At 43.8% G+C, this 25,095-nt stretch overlaps 1 protein-coding gene across 2 annotated transcripts in view; it reads right to left on the bottom strand.

The window, feature by feature from the left end:
• SEL1L3 (SEL1L family member 3) overlaps positions 1 to 25,095 on the bottom strand; it is a 1,757,172-nt gene that overhangs the window by 796,051 nt on the left and 936,026 nt on the right. The gene's annotated exons all lie outside the window — the stretch shown is intronic.

Genomic DNA, 25,095 nt, shown 5'->3' with positions numbered 1-25,095 from the left:
AAACATTTATTGAAATTCAAACTCATGCATTAATTCCTCCTTTATGGAGATACTCCTTAATCATACCCATTTTAAAAGAAAACAAGTATGATAGTCAATGCAGCTCATATAGGCTAATTTCATTATTAAATAATGATTATAAAATATTTATGTCTATATTGGTTAAAAAAATAAAAAAAATCATATGAATGAAATTATCAACTATGACCAAACTGGGTTTATTCAAAATAGACATCCACATGATAACATTAAAAGAATATTGACATTAATTAAGAAGTTATGTACCTACCATAACGTTCCATGTTAGTTGTCTTCTCTCGCCTTCTTTCTTGCTTGATGGGTTCGGAGCCGATCCTCGGCTCTGACTCGGCACTTGCTAAGCTCGAGAGTCACTTTTACCAGCTCGAGGCAGCCCCATATCCCATGATGCAAGGCGGTAAGTACCCAGATCTCGTTTGATGACAAAGGGCAATAGCACCAAGCATAAATACTTCCCAAAGGAAGAAAGAAAGCCTACAGGATGAAAGAAGGACCAGTTCTGAATGGTCTTCAGCATAACAATCTCTTGTAGAAAGGTCTGTCCAGGCCTGGGGGAAGGAGGGAGGGTCGCACGAAAGAAGGCAGAGAAGACAACTAACATGGAACGTTATGGTAGGTACATAACTTCTTAATGTTAAGTTGTCAATCTCGCCTTCATTCTTGCTTGATGGGACCGCGTCCCTAGCACCTATATCCTGGGTGGCTCAACGGAACAGACTCTTGAGGACTGTAGAGCCAAAACTGGCTCTGTCCCTGGAGGCCAAGTCCAATTTGTAATGGGAAACAAAAGTATGAGGAGTGGCCCAAGTGGCCACTGCACAAATAGTGTCTAAAGGAAGTCTAGCTTGAAAGGCTGTAGAAGTAGCTAAGCTCCTAGTTGAATGTGCTTTAGGTTTTGAGCACAGCTGTTTTCCCCTGAGCAGATAAATTTCAGAGATGACAGAAGACAGCCATCTAGATAAAGTCACTTTAGAAACAGGAAGGCCTTTCCTGTTATCTGCATAGGAAACAAAGAATTGATCGGATTTCCTAAATTGTTTAGTTCTGTCCAAATAATATCTGAGTTGGCGGTGGACATCAAGATAATGTAATTTTTGTTCCGATCTGTTTGAATAGTTTGGAAAAAATACAGGGAGTTCAATGGATTGATTCAAATTAGCCTTTGAGGCGACCTTAGGCAAAAAGGTCGGATTAGTTCTCAATGATACTCTGTCCTTGTGAAAGACCAAATAGGGGGGTCGAACCGAAAGAGCTTGAAGTTCAGACACCCTCCTGGCCAAGTAATAGCTACTAGGAATAATGTTTTCCAAGAAAGAAATTTTAGGGAGCAAGAAACAGCTGGCTCGAAGGGGGGGAAGAATCAAGGATGTCAGCACTAAATTTAGATCCCATTGAGGAGGAGGATTCCTGATTGGAGGCTTTAGCAGGAAAATTCCTTTCAAGAAGGCTTTACAAAGCCTATGGGACATGATATTGTGATCTGCGATCCCGACATGAAAGTTCGAGATAGCAGCCAGTTGAACTCTAACTGTGGAAGAAGAGGAGCCTGCATGAAAAATCTCCGCTAAGAAGTCCAAAACTGCCTGAACTGGGGCAGTGAAGGGATCGATATTCTTGGCTTTAGCCCAATAAGAGAAACGCTTCCATTTGCTTGTATAAATCCTCCTGGTAGAGGATTTTAAAGAAGCTACTATGATGTCTCTAACAGGGTTAGAGATCAAAGGAAGCCTGGCTAAGGAAGGAAGTGGAGCAACCATGCTGAGAGGTTGAGAGAAGGGATAGACCGGTGCAGCTGACCGGATTGGTGAACCAGAAGATCTGGCACTGGGTCCAGATGCCATGGCTGCACCAAAAGGTGACGATGGAGGAACGGAAACCAAATTTGTCGAGGCCAATAAGGAGCAATGAGAATCATTTTGGCTCTCAAAACGGTAGCTTTCTGGATAACCTGAGGGATTAGAGGAAAAGGATGAAAGGCATAAAGAAGTCCCTGGGGCCAATCCTGGGTCAGAGCGTCTCTGGGGGGATGGCCTGACAGAGGGAAGAGAGAGAAGAAGTCTGGGCATTTGCTGTTTTGGGGAGTAGCAAAAAGATCACAACATGGGCGACCCCATTCCAGAAAAATCTCCTCCACTATAGATTGCTTGAGAGACCACTCGTGAGGCATGAGAATAGCTCTGCTCAATCTGTCCGCTAAAATGTTGGTTTTCCCAGGGATGTGCATTGCTACCAGAAACCGATGAGAGGAGATCGCCCATTGCCACAGTCTGAGCGCTTCTCGACACAAGGGGTAGGACTTGGTTCCGCCCTGTTTGTTGATATACCAAACTACAGACATGTTGTCAGTGTGGACTGCAATCGTCCCTACAGGAAGAGAGTCGTTGAGGGCTTGCAACGTTAAAAGCACTGCTCTCATCTCTAGGACATTTATGTGCAGGTGGTACTCGAATGGTTGCCACGTCCCATGAACCATCCTGCCCTGATAATGCCCCCCCCACCCGATCAGGGAGGCATCCGTGGTGACAGTGGCTACCGGGGATGGGGGTACAAAGTGTCTGCCTTGGTGAATCTGGGGAGAAGTGATCCACCAAGCAAGATGATTTTTGCAAATCTGTGTCACCAGAATTTGGTGACGCATTGGAAGTTGTTGGTAAGACCACTGAGTGAACAACATCCACTGAAAAAGGCGCATGTAGAAGCGAGCCAGGGGAAGAAGAGTAATGGCCGCAGCCATGAGACCTAATACTTTTAGAACCATTCTGGCCTGTACCTTCTTGTTGGCTAGAATGATCCTGACATGACTTTGAATGTCTGAAACTCTTTGGTCTGTAAAGGTAGCTGACATCCGAACAGTGTTTAAGTTTGCGCCTATGAAAGTAATAGACTGGCAGGGCAATAAGGATGACTTTTCGAAGTTGATCGAGATGCCCAAATGAGAACAAAGATTTATTGTGTAATCCCTGGCTTGAACAAGCTGATGCCTGGTGGTGGCTGACAGGAGCCAGTCGTCGAGATACGGAAACACCTGGAATCCTTGACGTCTCAGGTGAGCCGTGACCACTGCCATGCATTTGGTGAACACTCTGGGGGCTGTGGTGAGACCAAAGGGCAGGGCTCTGAACTGGAAATGACTGGACCCCAGTCGAAAGCGGAGAAATCTCCTGGAGCACCTGTGAATTTTTATGTGATAGTACGCATCCTGAAGATCTATTGAGCACATCCAGTTGTCCTTCTGCAAGAAGGGCAGAATCGACTGAAGAGTGACCATTCGAATCTTGTCTTCCTCACAGACTTGTTGAGTCTGCTGAGATCCAATATTGGTCTCCAGTCTCCGTCTTTTGGGGACCAAAAGAACCTTGAGTAGATTCCGGCTCTGAATGGTCTGTTGTAACTGGCTGAATGGCTCTTTTTTGCAGTAGTTTTGAGACTTCCAACTCTGCAATTTCCCTTAGACCGGGTGGTACATCTGGAAGGGAATTTGAGGGATAGAAAGGACTTTCCTCGAAAGGAATTTTGTAACCCTCGGATATGATCGACTGTACCCATCTGTCTTGAGTGAGAGAACGCCAGGCTTCTGGGTACAGTGATAGTCTTCCCCCGACTGCCTCCAAGGAGGGACAGCCGGGCAACATCTCAGGGATGCTGAAAGGGCTTGTCAGAGAGAGACTCTCTGTTTCCCTGGATTTGTGGACCCCCTCTGCCTCTAGAGCGGCGTCTGTTGTTGTTACCCCCTCTGCCTCTAGGGGTAAACTGACCACGTGAATCCGGCGTGACTCCTTGGGATTTATGGAACCACATTTTGCCACCCTTCTGTCCTTTGGGATAAGGTCTAGAAGGGGTGGAAAAACGGACTCCTACGGCAGAAAGAGTTTTGCCGTCCTGCTCACATCTGGTCAACGTTTCCTTCACTTGAGGGCCAAACAGAGCTGACCCATCAAAGGGAGAGTTTGTGAAGGACGCCTTAAAGGGATCTGCAAAATTACATAGTCGCATCCAGGCTTGGCGCCTAAGAGCCACACCTGTACCTGCGGCCCTACTCGCTCCATCAGCAGCATATGATATAAGCCGCATGGAGGAGTTTGCAATGGAGTTAAGGGTTCCTAGCTGCGAAGCAATTTTTTCCTGAGCCCCCGCAGCTGTAGGATCCTGCACAACTTCACCTAGCTCCTTAAGGATATCCCTTTGGAGTCTGGTGAAGTGACAAAGATAGTTCAGCGAACGCATAGCAAAGGTCGCTGAAGAAAACATCCGCTTACCATATCTATCCATGGTCCTAGAGTCCTTATTAGGAGGATGGACAGGTACGGAAGGATCTGCAAGTTCCTTCTTGGTGGCAGCCGCCACCACCATGGCATCAGCGGGGACACCTTTTGTAAGGAATTGCTTGTCCGACTGGGCAGTAATAAATTTAGAAGGCCTCCTAGGGACAGGCTCTACAGAGTCAGGAGCAGTCCACGCCTTTCGAGCAATAACCTGCATAAGGGGGTCGAAAGGAGGAGACACCCAGGAGGTGGAGGGCCGAGATCCAAACGCCTCCAGGTATACTGACTCATCCTCAGAGGGATTGTTGGTGGGCCAGTTTCCCCTCTGTCTAAGGAGTTCTAGGATGTCTGAGAAGGAGACATCCTCAGAGGGGGATCTTGGGGATCCCTCTGACTCATCTAAGTCAGTATCTGAAGTGATAGACTCGGGGGAGTCTACGTGTTTCCTCTTACAAGTCCTCTTCCACGGAGGATCACCCGACAAGTCAGGAGAATCCTCAGAAGAGGGGGATATTCCCAGTGGGGAAACCTGAGGCGGAGGATCTCTGGGTCCGGGAGCAAGAGAAGTGGCAGAGATGTCAACAGGCACTATAGAGGGAGGAGCTAAGGGAACAGACTGCTGGCTGAGTCCAGAGGCCAGCACACTCTTCATCACCTCAAAGGCTCCCCTCCCAGGGAGGTCCGAGAGAACCCGCTCCGAAGAGCTAGGAACTCCAGGACCCACCAAAAAGGAAGGCTCCGAGGCAGATGTCGGAGCCGAACTCACCAAGGCCGAGGCTCCAAGGGGAAGAGCGGGGTCGGACAAGGGTCCGATGCCACTCACCCCCTCGGAGGAGACCAGGGAAGCCCGGCCACCGAATCCCTCTAAGGAAGGTCTTGAAGAGGAGATAAGAGTAGAGGCTGAAGGAGCAGAAGGGGGTATCTGTCCCTCAGCCGTAGCAGAAACTATTCCCAAAGACTCCAACTCCAAACTCTGGGGTAGAGTCGAAGGAGGAACTGCAATGGGTGTGGACTAATAGTCGCCTGCTGAGACGGACTATGTAGCATTTGGGCCAGTGCCTGTGACTTTAGTAATCTGCTGACCACTCTCTCCAAATCATGGTCAGAAAGCCTGGATGACCTTGAAGATCGGCTCCGATGGCTCCGCCCGAGAGGAGAGGCGGCCGAGCCGAAAGTATCGGCTCCAAGGCAGGGGAGCTAGACCTCTTGCTCGGAGGAACCATCGGGGCCGATGAAACTACTGAACCTGTCGGAGCCCACAACTTATCGGCACCGACAGGTAGCTTCGATGTATCGGCTCCAGCCGGAGCCGATACGGCCATAAATGTAAGGGTGTTGGAGCCGATCGGAGCCGACACCGATGCCTGGGCCACATGGTGGTCAGAACCGATCGGAGCCGACACCGAAGTGGTCGAACCAGAGTCGGGACCGATAGCCATCGGTGCCGAAGGTTTAGGTAACCCAGAATCGGCTCCAGCCGGAGCCGATCTCAACTCTGAATGAGTCGGAGCCGAGGCCATAGGCTTGGACACAGAAGCCTGGGCCTTGGAAGACTTAGAAGTCTTAGATGGGGCTGACTTAGCCGGAGAGCCCTCCGGCTTAAGAAGGCCCCTCAAAATCAATTTATTTCTTTCCTGCAGGACTCTCTGGCTAAAAGAATGACATATAGCACAGGAGTCCTGCAGGTGAAGAGGCCCCAGACAGTACAGGCAAGAAGTGTGACCGTCTGTCAGAGACATCTTCTGACAGCACGAGTCACACTTCTTAAAGCCTGAGACCCTTTCTTTAGACATGGTGTAAAACACACACACACACACCAGTCCAAGAATAAAATTAAATATACCAAAAGGTATCACTAACAGACACACACACACACCCTAACAGGGGGGGATGGGATGAGTTTTAGTCTGACTAAAAGTTTAGAGGAGACAGGGAAATTTTCTGTCAGAAAGGAATTAAAATTAAGTTAAAACTAACAATTTAAGTTTTTTTTGTAAAAAGGGGCTAAAACAGTAAAGTAATAATTCACTTACCAGGAGCTGGTAAAAGGAGGACCTCATCAGTGAAGCGGCAAACGAGATCTGGGTACTTACCGCCTTGCATCATGGGATATGGGGCTGCCTCGAGCTGGTAAAAGTGACTCTCGAGCTTAGCAAGTGCCGAGTCGGAGCCGAGGATTGGCTCCGAACCCATCAAGCAAGAATGAAGGCGAGATTGACAACTTAACATTGATTAAACAAAGAAAATATAGAAACCTTAATAATTGGATTAGATATTGAGAAAGCTTTTGATTCCTTGAACTGGGACTATTTAATTAAAATCTTAGAAGATTATAAATTTCCCATCTCCTTCATTATATTTATTAAAAAGGTTTATGAAAACAATTTAACTTATGTTAAATAAGGATCCTTTACCTCAGAAGCTATGCAAGTTACGAGAGGTACTAAACAAGGATGCCCTATGTCACCCACTTTATTTGCATTAGCTATGGAACTATTGGCAATATTAATACGAAACAATTAAAAGATAAAAGGAATAAATATATTTGGTCGATATAACTCCAAGATCATGTTCTTTGCTGACGACATACTTCTTACACTATTGAATTCAAAAGAAATATTAGTTGAATTAGATAATCTGATAAAGAAATTTCATAAGATTTCAGGACTCCGATTTAATAAACAAAAGTCTAAATACTTATTATTAAATAAAAAAAGGATTTTCAAATAGATAAGAATCATATCATAGGAGAACATGTCTCAACAATAAAATACTTGGGGATAGACTTGTGTGAAAATATTCAAGATATATTGAATATTAATTATAGAAGGATCATAGTTACAATAGACTCTCTAGTGGGTAAATATAATAAGTTATTTATAGTTTTTGAAGATAGATTACAGTTAATTAAAATTATTCTTCTCCCTAAAATCTAATTAGCTCTACTGGCATATTTTTTCACTATCCTGTTTTCACCTCAGTGTCTCGACCATCAAGCCCTACCCAGTCAGGCTTGAGATGGCTCATTCCATAGGATAACCTCATCCATGCAGCCACAGGAGAATGTGTGCTCTTGCCAGCTTCATGGCAATGACAGCATTGTTATTCGCTTAATACCATCCCAGATGGTGATGTAGGCACATACGTTATTGCAAGCATCATCTACACCCCTCCTTCATTCACCTGTGTGGCCCTACACACACTCATGACAAGGGCTGCCACCACCAACTTGGGTGGTCATGCCCACACCTCTTCAGTCCAGCCCTTACTCATAACCTGTCTCAACACTCTGATCATGGCCAAGTAATTAGTGCAGCAGTGAGCATATCAGGACCAAAGCTAACTAACATTCATCCCAGGATAGGCATGTCCATCCTTCTTTGCTGCTACTTATACTAAGATTACAACTCAATTGGTGCAGGCATCCCTATCAGAATAATTTGGTAAGAATACTGGGGGATGGATAGTCTGTTTAAGGTTTTTTTCAGTTGCTACCTTTGGCATTAAAGTTGGGTTTGTATACAAATAAATCATATCCATGTTAAAGATAATATAAGGAGAATGAATGGATAAGACTCAGAATTTCTGAAATGTTTCTTGTTAAAGTATTGTATAGACACAAGAGTTTCCCAGTGTAAGTACTTAAGTCTGCTGTATAAGCTGTTTTAAATGGAGGAAGTCAGTTTTTCTAAGGGCACCACAGAGGAAGATGATCTTCATGAGGAAGGTATCCTTCAAAAAATATTTTGTATACTTTTAAGAAAGTTGCAGACACGGGTTTCAATCCAAGGTGAAAACTGGAAATCGCAAGGTAAGCTTTGATGGAAAAATAGCTCAGGCCTGTAGAAAGAACTCTGACACAAATAATCCAAAACTGCACGAACAGAAACTGTAAAATAATCTAGGCCCTTGGTGAAAAACTAAATAAAACCATTGTTCACTTACTATTACAAGTCTTCTTAGTACTGGGCCTTTAGCAGAAATGAGAACTGGGACTTGTAGGAGTTTAACAAGATTTTCTGGACATTAACAGAGTGACCATAAAGACAGACAGAAGGAAGGGATAGCCACATGGAGCTTGCTGAACAGATGGAATATTCAGACCCTGACAGGTCATTAGGGAAGAGGCTTCTCCTGTAGATGAGCCATGAGCAAGGAGAACCAAACTTGCTGAAGCCAAAACAGGGCTATAAGAGTATACTGCTTGGCTCTCTTAAAGAAGGTGCAGTTGCATAAGTCCTACCTAGCTATTACAGCAGATGTTCATAGTACACACTGCCTTACTGGCATTCAGGTAGTAGTTCCCTGCTACCCTCCTCTGGCAGACTACTAAAGCTCAGAGTCTCTCCCACTGCCTGTCTATGGGTATGATTGATCAATAATCTGGCTGTAAAGGGACTGCCTTACACACCCACAGACAGGACCCTTTTAGTTTTCTAGGGTCCAACAGTAAGAGAAGATGGAAACATAAGCTTTGAGAATACTTACTGTTCCAAACCAAAACACATGAACACACGCACACACACACTCACACACACACACTCACACACACACACACACACACACACACACACACACACACACACACACACACACACACACACACACACACACACACATTAAAGGCTGTGATGCACACCAAACTATGTACATCTAAAAAGGGGGATGGAGAGTGAGTACTGCCAGTAAGGCAGTGCGCTCTACAGACATCTACTGTTACAGGTATGCAGGACTTACTCAATTGTACTATGTTCAACAAACACACTGCCCTGCTGGCATTCAGGTAGATTCCAAAAGTTTACCCAGTCCTGGAATAGGAAGGATATGGGTTCAGGAGACCGTGGAGAATAGTCCTAGTGAAGCCTGTTCTGGATCTAAAAAAGAAAACAAATCTAAAAGAAAAAAAAAAGACATCCAGCTTGTAGTGCTTCGTAAGGGTATTGACAGAGGATCAAGTTGCTGCCTCTATGATACTTCCACTCCTTTCCAATACACCACTAAAAAGGAAAAGGCCCTGGAGGAATGGATCTTTCCTTGTCTGGATTTGCTTTGCCATGGTGGGTGCAACAAAAAAAACAGTATCAGAGGACAACCAATGAGTAAAGGTCTGCTTAGAGACAGGTTGGCTCTTCTTTGCATCTGTGTAGGAAATAAAAAGTCTTTCAGCCATTAGGAAGGGTTTGTTCTGTCAAGGTAGTACCTGAGCTGCCAGTGCATATCCAAGGTACGATATATCCTCCGTACCTTATTCTTGATTTCTGGGAAGAACACAGGGAGGTTGATGGATTGACTGAGAGTACTTTTGGCACAACCATACTCTTATAGAAAATATGGTAAGGTTCTCCCACCATGAGAGTTTGCAGTTCAGATACTCTCCCTGCAGATGACAGAGCAATAAGTAAAACCATTTTCCATATTAAGAGATTCAGATCAGTCTGAGCAGCAAGTTCAAAAGGTGGTAAAGTCAATTTTTCCAGAACACAGTGGAGACCCACAAAGAAGGAATTTACTTCTGAGGTGTCTCATATGCAATACTCCTTTCATGAGCTGTTTTACCAAAAGAGAAGAAGAAAGATGGGAATCCACTGACAGGCAAGCAGGGATGTCAGCTAAATGCACCTTAATGGATACATACAATAAACCATCCTGAAATACATCACACAAATATTTCAAGACCAGAGGGATGTTAACCTCAAGGAACTCTCTGTTCCCATTTAGACACCACTTAGAAAATATCATCCATTTGTAAACATAGGATTTTCTAGTAGCAGGTTTTCTGGCCTTATTTAACACATGCTGCACATCCTCATAAAAAAGTACCTAAATGGAGTCAAGACTGAATCGTCCAGGCTGTCTGCTGTAGTTGCTCCAAATTTGGGTGAACCAGTCACTCCTGAGACTGTGTGAGCAAATCCAGAGTGTGAGGAAATCTGTGGTAATTGCCCTTCACTAATAGCATTAAAAGGGAGAACCAAGATTGCCTGGGCCAATACGGCATCACCACCAATGATCTTTGGCATTTCTTTCTGAATCTACAGAAGTCCCTTGTGAATTACTGGAAAGGATGGAAATGCATACAGGAACATTCCTGTCCAAGGGAACGTGAATCCGTCTGTCCTCCAAGCATGGCTGCAAGGATGTCTGGAACAGAATTTCTCCAACTGTCTATTTTGAAAGGAGGACGATAGATCTATTTGAGGCATTCCCCACATCGGGACTAGATCCTAAAACACCCCTGCTGCTCATGCAGGTCTGCCCAGGATCTGCTTAGTCTGTCTGCCAGAATGTTTTGCTCTGACAAGATATGTGGTTCCTGAAAAGTCATAGAATACTGTAAAGTCAGCTCCAGGCCATCTTTGCTAACAAGCTCAGAGAGTATGACCCTGTACAGTCTTGTTTGTTGAGGTACCACATCAATGTGGTGTTGTCCATAACCACAAGAAAAAGACCCAAAGTCCATAGGTGGTGAAAAACTTTCAAGGAATGGATCACGACCAGCATTTCCATGATACTGATGTGCTTCTATACATCTTTGGGCCTTCAAATGGCCTACACTTCCACTAACACTGACACACTGCTCCAAATGAAGTCAGATGAATCTGTCTGGACAGATTGTGCAAGAAAAGATGGGAAGAAGGGAAGAAAGTACAGTTGTGTACACTTACAATAAATGTAAATGTTTGAGTGTATTCACTGTTGCAGTCCTAACAGATGAGTTATCTGGCTCCCGGTAGCCTTTAGTTGGCCAAAATACCAAAGGTATGCAAAAATGATGTCGGTTGCCATCGGTTGTAAAGTACGTCAAGGCATCTGATACAAAAGGAGGCAGCCGACGTCACTTCTTCAGTCTTTCTTGCCAAAACAGTCAGAAGCCCCCAGAAAAAAGCTAAGCCAAATGCCAATTTGACAAATAATATCCAATTCAGCCTGTACCTCAAGAAAAAAGAATAGGAGAGGACCAAAGGGGAAAGAGGGATGGAAACCAGGACTGCAACAGTGAATGCACTCGAACATCTACATTTATGGTAAGTGTACACAACTGTACTATGTTCATCGTGTTTCACTGTTACAGTCCTAACAAATGGGTTGATTACCAACGCCCAGTGAGAAGGGAGGAGGAACCAACAGAATCAAGGGTTGGAGCTAATGCCCTGCAACACAGCAGTGGCAAACCCTGCCCTGGCTCTGGAAAACAGAGGCAAATTATAATGTTTTGTGAAAGTGTGAACTGAAGACCAAGTGGCAGCCTCCAAAATATCTTTAGTAGGGACATCCCTTAAAAAGGCTGCAGAAGTGGAAGCTGCTTTAGTTGACTAGGTCCTAACACCTTGAGGAGGAACCTTGGCATGAAAAGAATAACAAAAGTTGATGCAATGTGCAATCCACTTGGAAATAGTTTGCTTAGAAATAGCCTTGCCCTGATCTCTAGGGGCAAAACTGACCAATAACTGAGCTAATTTCTGAAGGTCCTTAGTCCTTCCCAGGTAAAACCTGAGCTGTCTGTGCACATCAAGAGAATGCAGGATCCTTTCACCTTTATTTCGAGGATTAGGAAAGAAGGTAGGAAGGTGTATGGACTTATTAAGAGTGAAACTAGAAACCACCTTAGGCATAAAGGAAGGGTTGGTTCTCAAAGAGACCCTGTCTGGATGGAAAATAATAAAAGGCTCCACAGCCATCAAAGCCTGCAGCTCCGAAACCCTCCTTGCTGAAGTTATAGCCAAGAGGAAAGCAGTCTTCCAAGAGAGAAACTTTACATTTGCAGAGGCAGCTAGCTCAAAAGGAGGAAGAGTGAGTTTCTCTAGAACAAAATTAAGATCCCATGCTGGAGTAGGTGCCCTTCTGGGAGGTTTTAAATTACAAGCACCTCTGAGAAACATTTTCATCAAGGGATTAGAGAAAAATGGGCTGTTCAAAAGAACAATGAGCAGAAATTGCTGAAGCATGGAGCTTGATAGAAGAAAAGGAAAGACCACCCTGAAGCAATTCAGCCAGGTATTCCAAGATCAGAAGAAGGGTAGGCTGAGAAGAAGAATCCCCTCTAGCCTGCCTCCAATGAGAAAAACTTTTCCAATTTGCCAGCGTAGGACTTCCTAGTGCTAGGCCTCCTGGCCTCCCACAGCACATCAACCACCTGCTGGGAAAGGGAAGAAGATAAGGAAGGTGTCAAACTATGAGCCATGCTGCCAAGTGAAGGGATTGAAGATGAGGATGCAGAATAACTCCCCCTTCCTGAACCAAAAGATCTGGCTTCAGAGGAAGATGCCAACGAGGGAATTGGGAGAGACTGTGAAGCAGCGGATACCAATGCTGTCTGGGCCAGTCCGGAGCTATGAGAATAGTCCTTGGTTGTTCATCCCTGATCTTCAACAACACTCTGGGTAGAAGAGGAAGTGGAGGGAAGGCGTAAACTGATAGCAACGTCCAAGGGAAGGACAGAGCATCCACTCTCCAAGCCCTGCTGTGATGCTGTCTGGTGCAAAAGAGAGGCAGAAGATGATTGTCCGCGGAGGAGAAAAGATCCACCTGAGGTGTTCCCTAACATTGAATGATGTTGTAGAAAACTGTCCTGTTCAGCTGACACTCGTGAGGATCCAGGGTACACCTGCTCAACTGGTCTGCCAAAACATTGAGCCTTCCTGGAAGGAACTGAGCTAGGAGATGCAGGTTCAGGGATGCTGCCATGGACCAAAGATTCATGCTTTGTCTGCACAGGGGGTAACAGTGAGTCCCTCCCTGCTTGTTGATGTACCACATGACTGTGGTATTGTCTGTTCTGACAAGTAAGGTCCCTGGAGAAAGAAGGTGCTTAAAGGCTAGTAAGGCTTGTTGAACTGCAATCAGTTCTTTTAGATTTATGTGTAGGCGCATCTGCTGGGCATTCCACTGTCCCTGTATGTATCTGCCATCCAGGTGTGCTGCCCAGGCATAGTCCGATGCATCTGTAGTCAGAACTTGAGTGGCAGGAGGTGTCCGAAAGGGCATGCCCTTGTTTTGTAGACAGGCTGTTGCCCACCATAGGAACTCCATCTGCAGAGATGGAAGCAGAGGGATCATCATATCCAGGTCCTGAGTGTGTTGACACCAAATGTTCTTGAGGTACCATTGCAATTTCCTCATATGCAGTCTTGCATATGGAATCATGAGAATACAAGATGCCATGAATCTCAAAGCTTGCAGGGAGCTGGGACAGGCTTGCCAAGTCCTTGAAGTAAACTGAAAGAGCTGTCTGCTTTTCCTGGGTGAGATATATCATTTTGGCGGCTGTGTTCAGACTCACTCACAGGAATGTTATTTCCTTGGATGGTACCATTTTTGATTTTTCCTTGTTGAGAGTGTAACCCAGGAAAAGAGAAGAGTCTTTACACATTCCAGATCATTTAATAGCTGCTCCAGAGAACTTGCTTGAATCAGACAATTGTCCAAGTATGGGTAAATCTGAATTTTCTTCTGCCTTCAAAAAGCAATGACTGGGGTCAGGCACTTTGTGAAGACTCTGGGAGCAGTAGATAAGCCAAAGGGCAGAGCAGAGAATTGAAAATGTTGCTTGCCCACTCTGATACGAAGATACTGCCTGCAACTTTCCCTGATAGGGATGTGCAGATAAGCCTCTCTGAGATCCAAGGTTACCAGCCAGGAATCCTTTTCTAGCACTGGTAGCAACTAATGTAAAGTGAGCATTTTGAACTTTGGAATTACTAGAAAAGAGTTCAGAATGGAAAGATCTAGGATAGGACGCCAGGTGCCTTCTTTTTTTGGAACAAGGAAAAGCCTGGAATAAAAGTCCTGGCCTATCTGCTGAGCAGGAACTGATTTTATTGCTCCCAGATGAAACAAAGATAAAATTTGTTTTTCTACTTCTGCCTTTTGGTTTGGAGGAACATCTGGGAATCCCCTGGGAGCTGTAAAGGTGCAGAAAGAAAACGTGTGCTCTAGGGACATCGTTCTGAGCACCCATTTGTTGTTTGTGATAGAGGCCCAGACATCTGAAAAAAGGGCCAACATTCCCCCTAAAGGACTCTCCAGGCAAGCAAGAACAGGCAGAAGTTGTAAAAGGTCATTGAGAGTTCTTTGATTGAGATGCAGGCTTGGAGCTTACCATCTTAGAAGTGGAAGCCTGCCATCGCCTAGACCTTTAAGGGGTAGCTGTCTGTCCCCTAGAAGATTTGTAATCCCTAGTCCTGGAACAGTTCTGTCTGCTGGTATCAGGAAAGGTCTGACTCTTGGAAGGGTAATTCCTGCTAAAGCGAGGGGGTTGAACTTGCAGAAAATCTTTTAACAGTTTGCATGGACTTGGCCTTATCCTCCATCTTCTTAAGCACCTCCTCAGCTTTGCTGACAAAAAGATTGTCTTTATGCAAATGTACATCCAAAAGCTTAGCCTTGACAGGTTCTGGAAGAGGCTGTTCCCTGAGTCAAGTGTGCCTTCTAACAACAGATCCAGTAGTCGTAGCCCTACTGGAGGCCTCAAGGATGTCAAAACCACAATGCAAAGAATGCTTATTGACCAGAGTGGCTGAATTCAACAAATCCTGCATGTCTTTACTCTCTGCCAAAAGAGGTGCATTTGCCATCTTAGACTTAATAGCCTCCAAGGTGTGCTGTTGATACTTCAGCATATGAAAAAGACAATTGGTAGCCCTAATAGCTAGGGTGGCAGAGGTATAAACTTTCTTGCCCCACCTATCAAGGTTCCTAGATTCTCTGTCCGATGGAACAGGATTCCTGGTAACAGTGGCCTTAACCCCTTTAGGGCCCAGAGAAATAACCTCTGGATCTGCCAACGGCTTCCTGAAAAGAAATAAATGAGAATCAGGGACTCTATAGTACCTGTCAGGTTTCCTGGGAGCAGGGGGAACTAAATTTAGAGACAAGGAATTTTCCAGAAAAACATCATCAACAACTTATAACACAGGGGGAATAGCAAGAGGCTTATGCTGAGGTAAATCAAGAAACTCCCTAATCCATTTCTTAGATTGTGGATAATCCTGGCTTTCCCATTTAAAATGTTCTCTGAGGGTATTTAAAGTGTCACCAAAAGAGAAATCCTCTGGAGGAGAAGCCGAAGGAATGGACCCCTCTGCATCAGAATCCTCAAAGGAAGAAAAAGCCTGAGAAAATTCCTCTTCATCAGCGGAAATGCTGGAAGAAACAGATCCTGAACAGGACAAAACCTCAGGAGAAACCTGCCTACTCTTTTTAGGAGGATGAGGCTGAGAACCCCTGATAAGAGTTAACAAATCATTAGCCATTTTAACCATTTAGGATTGAGGAGAACTAGAAGGAACTGGAGCCTGCCTTTTCACAGGCTTATGGATGGAAGACCTTCCTGCAAGCCTGAAGGACGTGGGAGGCCTGGCAACCGCTGAAGAAGCAGTAGGAGTAGAAGGAAGAAGTTTGCTGCCAGATCGCAAAACGGAGGCTTCGGACCTCAGAATCAGCTTAGCGGTACCGGCTCCAGCAGAAGAGGTGACTGACGACAGGTCGGAAGACAAACTGGAGGCCAAAGGCCTAAGGGACTCAGACTCAGTCAAGGCCTGCGGTTGTACATCTTCAGATTGCAGGGACTGCAAAAGCGTCTCACTGGCTCCCGCCTGACTGGCAACCAACTTAGCCTCCTCCGAGGACTTCATTTTCTGAGGCCTGTCAAGGTCCTTGTCCTTACGCTTTTTCAGAATATCCAAAGCCTGGAGACCAGCGGACGCCATACCTCCAAACTTAGGCCAAACTCTGAAATGCTTAGCCAAAATCTTAGCCAGACGATGGATACTATGCGGATTAAAGGAAGCACAAATATTACAACTGGGAACATCGTGATCAAGGCCTAAACAGATAATGCAATAGGAATGAAAGTCTCTATGGGGAATCTGCTTTCCACAGGTAAGGCAATTATTAACTTTTTCTGACATTCGTTAAGACAAGAAAAGAGGATCCCCAATGGGGTACTTAGCTGTAGTAGACTTTAACACTTTGTAGTCAGAATTCAACAAAGGTAAACTGCCGACCGGCACTCGTGCATGAAAAACTTCTGCTTCGGGCTCCGCGGCAAGAAAGACTGAGGAAGTGATGTCGGCTGCCTCCTTTTGTATCGGATGCCCTGACATCCTGTACAACCAACGGCAACCAACATCATTTTTACTTACCTTTGGTATTCTGGCCAATTGAGGGCTACCGGGAGCCGGATAACCCATCTGTTAGGACAAAGCCTGGTAGGAACCAGGCGAAAGCGCTTGATTTTATTACGTGTTTTTATTGCATTTTGCCTTTATTAAAGTTTGCATATCAAAAGTACTACCGCTGTTTGATGTTCCTTTGCCTTTGGAATTACTTTGGTTTTTTGGTTCATAATATAGTCTGACATACAAGTGTATTTATTTTCTGTCCAGCAGGACCCACTGTTGGTACAATTTTAACACAGGCAGCTTTACAAATACATTTTTCACACAAACACATGTACAAATCAGTTTTATATACAAATGGCATAAGTCTTTACAAAACTCCAGCTAGCTATGCTGGCATATATTATACATCCAGTGCCCTACCTCTCCTGGCATATGTGGCAATTCCTCACATCATCACAATGTGGTCTTTTTATTGACAAAATGTCACTGGGGACAAACAAAGAAGGTCCACAGAGAAGGGGAGTCCAAGCAGGGCTGAGCATGCCCTGAAATTCTTAAACACCTTTTTAGCAATGACTCATTCATCAGATGAGAATTGCAAGCTTTCTTAAAACATCCTCTGATGCTGGGATCAAAGAAGGGAATGTTGCTACATCTGGGGCCTCATCCTCCAAAAGATCATACACCCTGCTGATCTCATGGACAGACAGACTGCTTCCAACTAAATACATCCTTAAATCTAGCTAGCATTTGGGAGAAATAAAACATTTATATGAGTTTCTGAACCTGTCTGATCTCAAAGGAAACTAGTATAGCCTCTGAGGATGTGTCTGACCCTCATGTCATACACAGTTGTGGTACTATCATCACACCAGGGAGCCTGGAGGCAAAAGAAGTTGAGTGGTCCAATAGCCTGCTCAAGAACACTGCAGAGTCCCAAGATGTAAGCTGAGACATAGTCCTTGATTTACCTTCATGTTTCTTAGGTGTACAAGGGGTAGATGATGGGGGGAGGCACCATATCTGAGTCCATCAAATCAAAGGACAAAATATTAGCCAGAACAATACTAAACAATGGCTGCATGGTCAGCCAGTGTAAAAATGAACAAATCTCACTATTTTCCCTCTAAATAGCAATTCAAAGTCTATTTCTGTAAGGATACTATTCTGAACACTGCAATGAATAAAATAACAGTAATTTCAGAAAAGCAGTTCAAAATGCAAACTACATGCCCAAAAGACGCCCAATTTCTGTAAAAAAGTACTAGTTTTGATCACAAGCTATTAGAAACCACACAAAACAATTTTAGACAAGAGGAATTAAAGCATAAACTTAAGAAAAATAATTTCAGAAATTTTACAGTACAAAATGGCACCAAAATCTCAATTTAAATTAAAAAAATCATTTAAAAAAACTATAATCCTGTTCAATTACCTCAAATAATAATAATAATGATAATGATAATAATAAAAGAAAAATGCTAACTCAGCAAGTCAATTTCCAAATTAAGCTTTTAATCAACAGAAATAACAGAAGCAATTAACTTGTGGCTCTAGAAGTATAGGTAATGAGATAAACTGAAGTAAAACAGCCTTGGTGTAGAAACTCGGGTCTATATTATATTATCACATGCTTACAAAAGCGAACGATAATTAATCGACCCCATGTAAGCGAAAGCTTACAACGCTGAAATCTCAGAACAGTGATTTTTTTCCAAGGGAAAAAAATCGCTGTTCCAAAATAAAAAAAAAAAACATTAAAACATTACATAATGTGGGAGGCTGTGTCCCCCACACCCCCCTACTTAAATATACCAACTCTGAGATCGCACTACAGTGCCGAAAATGGCAAAGTAACGAAAGTGAAAGTTACATTCAAAAGGTTCACGCAAGAAAGACAATGTGCGCGGTCCCAAAAGATCCATAGAGCAACAAAATTGGACCAGCACGTAGAGGATTGCACAATATTTTATTGTCAAGCAAAAAAATCTAAATGTAATGGTATTTAAGCCATTACAAAAGCAAACCGGTTTCGGATGAAATTAGCCTTTATCAATGCTACAAAAATTTTTTAAATTGAAACGAGTCTCCGTCATATCCACCTGTGTATATATAGTCAAACACTTAAAGGGACATACACATCATATCCCCAAATACATAGTATAATGAGATAACATCTGTCAGATGCATTATATAAAGTAACTGCTATATGTAAAACATTCATAATGTGAACCCTAACATCCACTATATTAAATTATATAATAGCTATTATATCAAAATGATATATAAAGGTATCTATAGAAAATAAAGACGCAAGTGTAGCTTGCTAAGTAGTTATAAGTATACATGATGTATTGTAATGAAAGTGGTCAAGCAAATTCTTTCCCAGGGAAAGAATTTGCTGAAAAGCCCCTTCGCTATTTTGCAGTTTCATTCTTTTAGGTTTGATCAAGACACATTCAACAAAGTGAGTCTGCGATAATGCAATAGGAACCCTAGAAGCTCAGTTAAATATTCACAAATGGCCAGAAAACACATCAAAAAATTCCCAGAAATCAACAAGCAGCTTATAAAAAATAGTATAAGCCTTACACTGTGCAGTCCATGTAAAAGCCCAAGCATATACACATTTTCTAATCAGAGAAAAAAAGTCAAAGCAGCAGACTACACTATTCAAGCACTAATAAAAAGCAAAGGGAAGAAATAAAACCGCAAATTGTTTTTTATCTTAGCTGAGCAACTGAAGGCATCCAGAATAAAGAGCAGTTTTCCAAGAAATCCTTCTCTTACTATGGCACTAAAAAATTGAAAGGGTACTGTCTGTAGATGTGTAAGGCAGTCCCTGTACTGCCAGGAATTTGACCAGTCACACCCAGAGAGAGACAGTGCGAGGGATTCTAAGCTTTAGTAATCTGACAAAGGAGGGTAGCAAGGCACTACTATCTGAATGTCAAAAAGTCAATGTGTTTCTTGATCATCCTCATAATCAATGGAAAACGGAGAATGTATAATGAAGTGCTGATGCCATTTATGGACAACAACATCCATGTGATGTCCCCCACCCGACATACCAGAGAGATCATGGAAAAGAAGTCAATCCATTTGGAGTTTGTCAAGGATAGAAACAGATCACAGCAAGCTTCCCCAAGTAAAAGAATAATGTTCACACTATAGCTGAAGTAAGTGGCCACTCTTGGGGTACAGAAGATATCAGTTATGCCTATCCATTAGGGAAGTGGCTTCTCCAAGAATGTAATTTGCTCTCAGAAAGTGGTTTGTTGACAAAGCTCATTCCTAAACTCTTGCTACTTTTTGAAAAGGAGGATAAACACAAAATTCTCCTTGCTTGTTGACATACTATATCACTGCAATGTTGTCCAAAACTAGCTATTGGATCTTGGTGTATGGAGTCCTAAAAGGCTTGAAAAGTGAGACAGACTGCCATCATCACTACAACATTTATATGTAAACTGGGCTCTAAAGGATTCACCCACAGCTGGCTTTGTTTAATCACTTGGGCATCACCATCATGATCAAACCACACCATTTGTGTGTAAAGCCATGCCTAAATTCTGTTCTTAAACAAGAAATGCGGCAAGTGTCAGAAGTAAAAAGGTTAAATACAACTGGGACACTGCTAATTGCATTCAAGAGGGAAAATATAGGTTCATAAGTTCATAGGTAGGTACTAGGCTATCTGCCCGAAGGCATTTATAAGCCTAGCCAGAATGTGTTGGCTTTCGCCGACCCCTTAGATTAGTTCCCTGTGCCTCTGTCCAGCAGAGCCACTAAAGTGATCCCCGGGGTAAACTTTCTGTTTCCCATCCATTCGTCAAGGTTTCTTTTGAAGAATGTTAGCAAGGAGCTCTGCCTAATGTAGACTGGAATCTTGTTCCAAAGCATGGGAAGTCACTGAGACAGGAATCTATCCCTCCAGCACGTCCTATTTATTGTTGTGGTGAGGTTTAGATGCCTAGACCATGTGGCTCGAGGGGATAAGGTTTTCTTTAGGTGGAGCATGTCCATCAATTCTGGGTTGGACATGGCCTTGTATATCAGGCAGAGATCACCTCTGAGTAGGCGGTATGCAACCGAGTACAGCTGGAGTTTCTTCAGTCGAGCTGCATAGGTCATCTGTTTGAGGCCAGTGGTCCTCTTGGTGGGGTACTTCTGTGGTCTTTCCAGCTGTTGCAGGTGTCTTGTAAGGTACATCCCAAATGGGGCATTGTACTCTATGATGGGTCTGATGAGTGATGAGTAGAGGGGCACAATGCCCTCTTTTGATCTGGATGCGAACCCTTTTGTGATTAGGTGGGCAGTGTAGAAGGATTTTCTAACCACTTTGGCAATGTGATTATCAAAGGTGAGAGTACTATCTAGCTGGGTTCCCAGATCCCTTATTACGTCTTCCATATTTAGCGGACTACCACCTATATGGTAGTTTGTGGGTACTTTGTTTTTTCCAAAGGGGATGTCTATGCACTTTTTGGCACTTAGCTTGAGGCCATGATTTTGACACCAGCTATCTGTCTCAGTGAGACCCTTTTGGAGGATGTCTGTGTCAGCTGGAGAGTCAATTATAGCCCCTAGTTTACAGTCATCTGCGAACTTGGTCAGCCATAGTCCTCCTGTGCTTGCCTGTACCTCTGAGAAGAATATGCCGAAAAGGAGGGGTCCTAGGACTGAGCCCTTGGGAACACCACTTGTAACCAGTTTAGAGTTGGACCTAACTCCCGCAACTCTCACCATGTAGGTTCTGTCCGTGAGCCAGGTGGCAACCCATCTTGTGAGATAGGGGTTTACGTTCAGGCTGGTGAGCTTGTCTATAACACCAGAATGGGGAATGGTGTTGAAGGCCTTAGCGAGGTCTAGGTAGGCTATGTGTACCACCTTTCCCTTGTCTGTAGCCTTGGTAACTGTCTCAAAGAAATCCACCAGGTTTAGGAGGCATGATCTGCCCTTAACAAAGCCTAACGGGGTAGGGTCCAGTGTTTGAAGGTTCCCAGTGTCTCTGTTAATGAGTTCCATGATGATGTGCTCCATAGCCTTGCAGACCAAGCTAGTCAGGCTTATAGGGTGATAGTTCACAGGGCCTGTTGTGGCTCCACCTTTGTGGAGTGGAATAACCATTGCTGTGCGCCATTCCATGGGTACGTAGCCTGTGGAAAGGCTGAGTTTGAACAGTGTGTTTAGGTGAGGGGTTAGTTCGTCCTTTAGCTCATGTAGGACGCTGCCTGGGACACCGTCCGGTCCCATTGATGCTGTTTTTTTGGCTTTGGAGAGGGCTGTTTTAACCTGAGTGTCTGTGATTTCAGGGACTCTACATTCTTCTGGTATAGTTATGGGCCCTTTTGGGGGTGAGGGGGGGTGAAGTTTGCACTGAACTTGTCTGCCAGGATGTAGACGATATTGGTCGGTTCAGTGTACTTTGTGCCATTCTGCACTAACTCCGAGCAGATTTGAGCATTGCCACTTAGATTCTTGACATAGCTAAAGAATGCCTTGTGGTTATCCTTGGAGTCCTTGGAAATTTTTCTTTCAAAGCTCGCCTTGGATGATGTTATGAGGGATCGTAGTTTCTTGCTGATACTGATCAGGGATGTCTCCCCTTCTTGGGATTTTACTCTTTTCTGTACTAGTTTCCTCCTTCTGTTGTATAGCTTGTTTATGGCAGGAGTCCACCAGACTGGTTTCTTTTTCTTGGAGGAGTGAGTCTTTGTTTTTCTTGGGATGGCATGAGCCATGCATTCTTGTAAGTGCCCGTAGAATGCATTAGTAAAGGATTTTTGCAGCTTGGACAGAGTTATCCTTCAGCATGTGGGCTTTGAAACTTTCCACCTCGGTCTTAAGTAATGTGAAGTTTGCTTTTGAAAGGTTTTTCATGGTGGTTTCTTTGTCCGGGGTGGGGGCAGAATGTGGATATCCAAAGTGATTTGTTTATGGTCAGATCTAACCAGCGAAGGTTGCCTCCGGTGTGGAACACCGGTCGCCCATGTTGGTGATGACCAGGTCCAATATGTTGTCACCTCTGGTGGGAGTGTTAACCAGCTGAACCAGAGCGTTTGAGTTTATAAATTCGAGGAAATGTTGAGCAAGGGAGTCAGTACTTGAGTAGTTCTCCCAGTTAATGTTTGGGTAATTGAAATCACCCAATATTAGGGTGTTTGGTAGGACCTTTAGGTTTCCCAGTGTTTCCAGAAAGGAGGAATGGGGGTCCTGGGACATGGTGGGTGATCTGTAGCAAGCTACAATTTGAATTGCAGTTTTGCCTGTTGTTAGTTGCACGTGGATGATCTCTGAAGCATAGTGCTGTGCCACTAACCTGGAGGTGTGGGTGTCCTTGATGAATAGGGATACGACCCCGCCTTTTGTATTTTGGTTTGGGTTCTGTGGTCGAAATGTATGGTATGAGTTGTAGCCTGGTAGTGCTGGGGTGCTCTCTGGAGCCTTAAACCAGGTTTCTGTTATGGCACATATATCGACTTTCTCCATACTGAGGAGTGCCTCGAGTGCGTGCATTTTGAAGTTTAGACTTCTGGCACTGAGTAGCATTACCCTCAGCTTTTTGTTACTTGTGCTATTTACGGTGGTGGGCTTGTCTTTTAGCCTTGCCTAAAAAAGGCACTATGGGGATGGCAAGAGCCTTGGCCAGTATTCGAAAGCCTAGGGGTGACAGGTGCAAGCAATCTCTAGCGAAGCAGCGTGGCTTGTCGAGCATGTCATCCCAGGCGGACAGACACTGGATCCCCTTAGAATGACACCAGAAACTTAGCCAATTGTTGGAATCGAGAATTTTTTCTTCACACCATGGTATCATTCTTGGTGAGGGCAGGATGTTATTCAGGGTCAGAGTCATACCAGCCTGGGCTATGTGATCAGAGAGCTCTTCCATGTCTCTTTTCATGTAGTCCAGGGAGGTACGGCTCAGGTCATTCATACCAACATGGACAATCACACAGTCATATTTTACTTGTTCTGGAGTGACCTCAGTGCTTGTGTTATGTGGCAGATCCTGGTACCCAACAGACAGCTAACAGTAACCTTCTCCTTATTCAGCCTAGTGAGTGGGACGTCAGTGTGCCTGACTATAGAGTCACCTATTACTAGTATGTTGGGTATGTTATTTTGCCTTAAGGGCTGTGATTGCATGGCACACTGGTTTTGTGAAGCATGTGTTTCATGGTTTGTGTTGGGGGGTGGAGGTTGCTTGGTTGTTTGCTTTGGAGGTCTCTGTTGGTTTTGCAGATTTTTATTTAGAGCCTCCGAGTATGTTTTCATGTATTTATGTGTGTTTTTTGCCAGTGCTGGTTCAATGGGTCTATGTGAGATTGGTGGTGTGATGCAAGTATTTCCCTTCTCCTCTTGACTGCCTGATCCAGTCTTGGGTTGAGAGAGCTTAGCCTCCAGTTTGCCTGTATAATTGCATCTTTTACATGTATTAGTGTTTGGTGGTAGGAGGAGAGGGTTGTCTGTGTACATGAGGCAGTTGTAACATTGCTTCAAAATGCCCAGATTCACCAGTTGACTGGAGAGTACACCTGGAACTGCCCTTTGGACATACCTGGATACGTACAGTGAACTGTTTTACTGGATGGCTGGTAAGGTCGAATAGAGACCTTGTCCTTCTGTACAGTACAGGAGGGTCTAGTGCTAGGGTTTATAAGTGCTTGCTATAAATTTTGAGCAAGTGCCTGGCTGAAAAATGAATGGCTTGAGTGCTTAAGTTGAAAGTTTGTCTAGTTCCAAGAGAAAAATTGAAGAGAAGACGTTGTGGAGCCGGGAATAGTTTTACCCTAGCTAACAAAACCGGGCAAATGTGGTATCTATAGTAAAGAAATGAAAAAGATAGAAATTAGCCCAAAATGGCCAATAAACTACTAATTTCTGGGCTGAATCCACTCCTCCAGGGACAGACAGGCTACTCAAAGCTCCCCTCTCTCACAGGTGAACAGAGAAACTTCCTTCTATCCAAGTAAGGTATGGGCAAACACAGGGATTTGTAACACAGCCCTGAATTCAGCACTAACCTGAAAACTGGACTATACTAGCTTAGAAAGGCGGGAAACAAGTATATATATATATATATATATATATATATATATATATATATATATATATATATATATTTTTTTTTCCCAGAAAATAAAGCAGATACAATCAAAAAAACACTTTAAATACACAGAAAAGGATACTTATTGTTATATATCGCAGATTAGAGTTGTAGTCAATGCCCCTAGTAGTAAAGTAGGAAGAAACACAAATACAGTAAAAGCAGATGAATAAAGTGTGCAATTATATATATATATATATATATATATATATATATATATAAAACAATAGAAAACTAACAAACTGATTTAAACAAGTTACCCAATTAACCAGAAAAAAAGCTCAGAACTGAGCCCTGTTCCAGCAGGTTTCAATCAGACAACCTCCACACTCCTACTACTAGGGTGCAGGGGAACCTTTTCCAAAAAAAGATGGCCTGGATCAGTGCTCAAGTTATACAAACAAAGCTAGATTCAGCAGGCCTGAATCTGGTCTATGCTACAGCAACAAGGCGCACCATTTTCAGAAAGAAACAGTTCAAATAAGCAGGCACAATAAGCCTATGAAAATAAATTCATATAACAAAATATTATGGCCTGGGGGCACAGAAAAATATTTCTGGC

The sequence above is a fragment of the Protopterus annectens genome, chromosome 2.part1 (assembly GCF_019279795.1).
Source record: "Protopterus annectens isolate FY-2018-M chromosome 2.part1, PAN1.0, whole genome shotgun sequence".
In the NCBI taxonomy this organism is placed as follows: domain Eukaryota; kingdom Metazoa; phylum Chordata; order Ceratodontiformes; family Protopteridae; genus Protopterus; species Protopterus annectens.
Note: the sequence above shows the minus strand (reverse complement) of the source record. Positions and strands in the feature narration are given on the sequence as shown.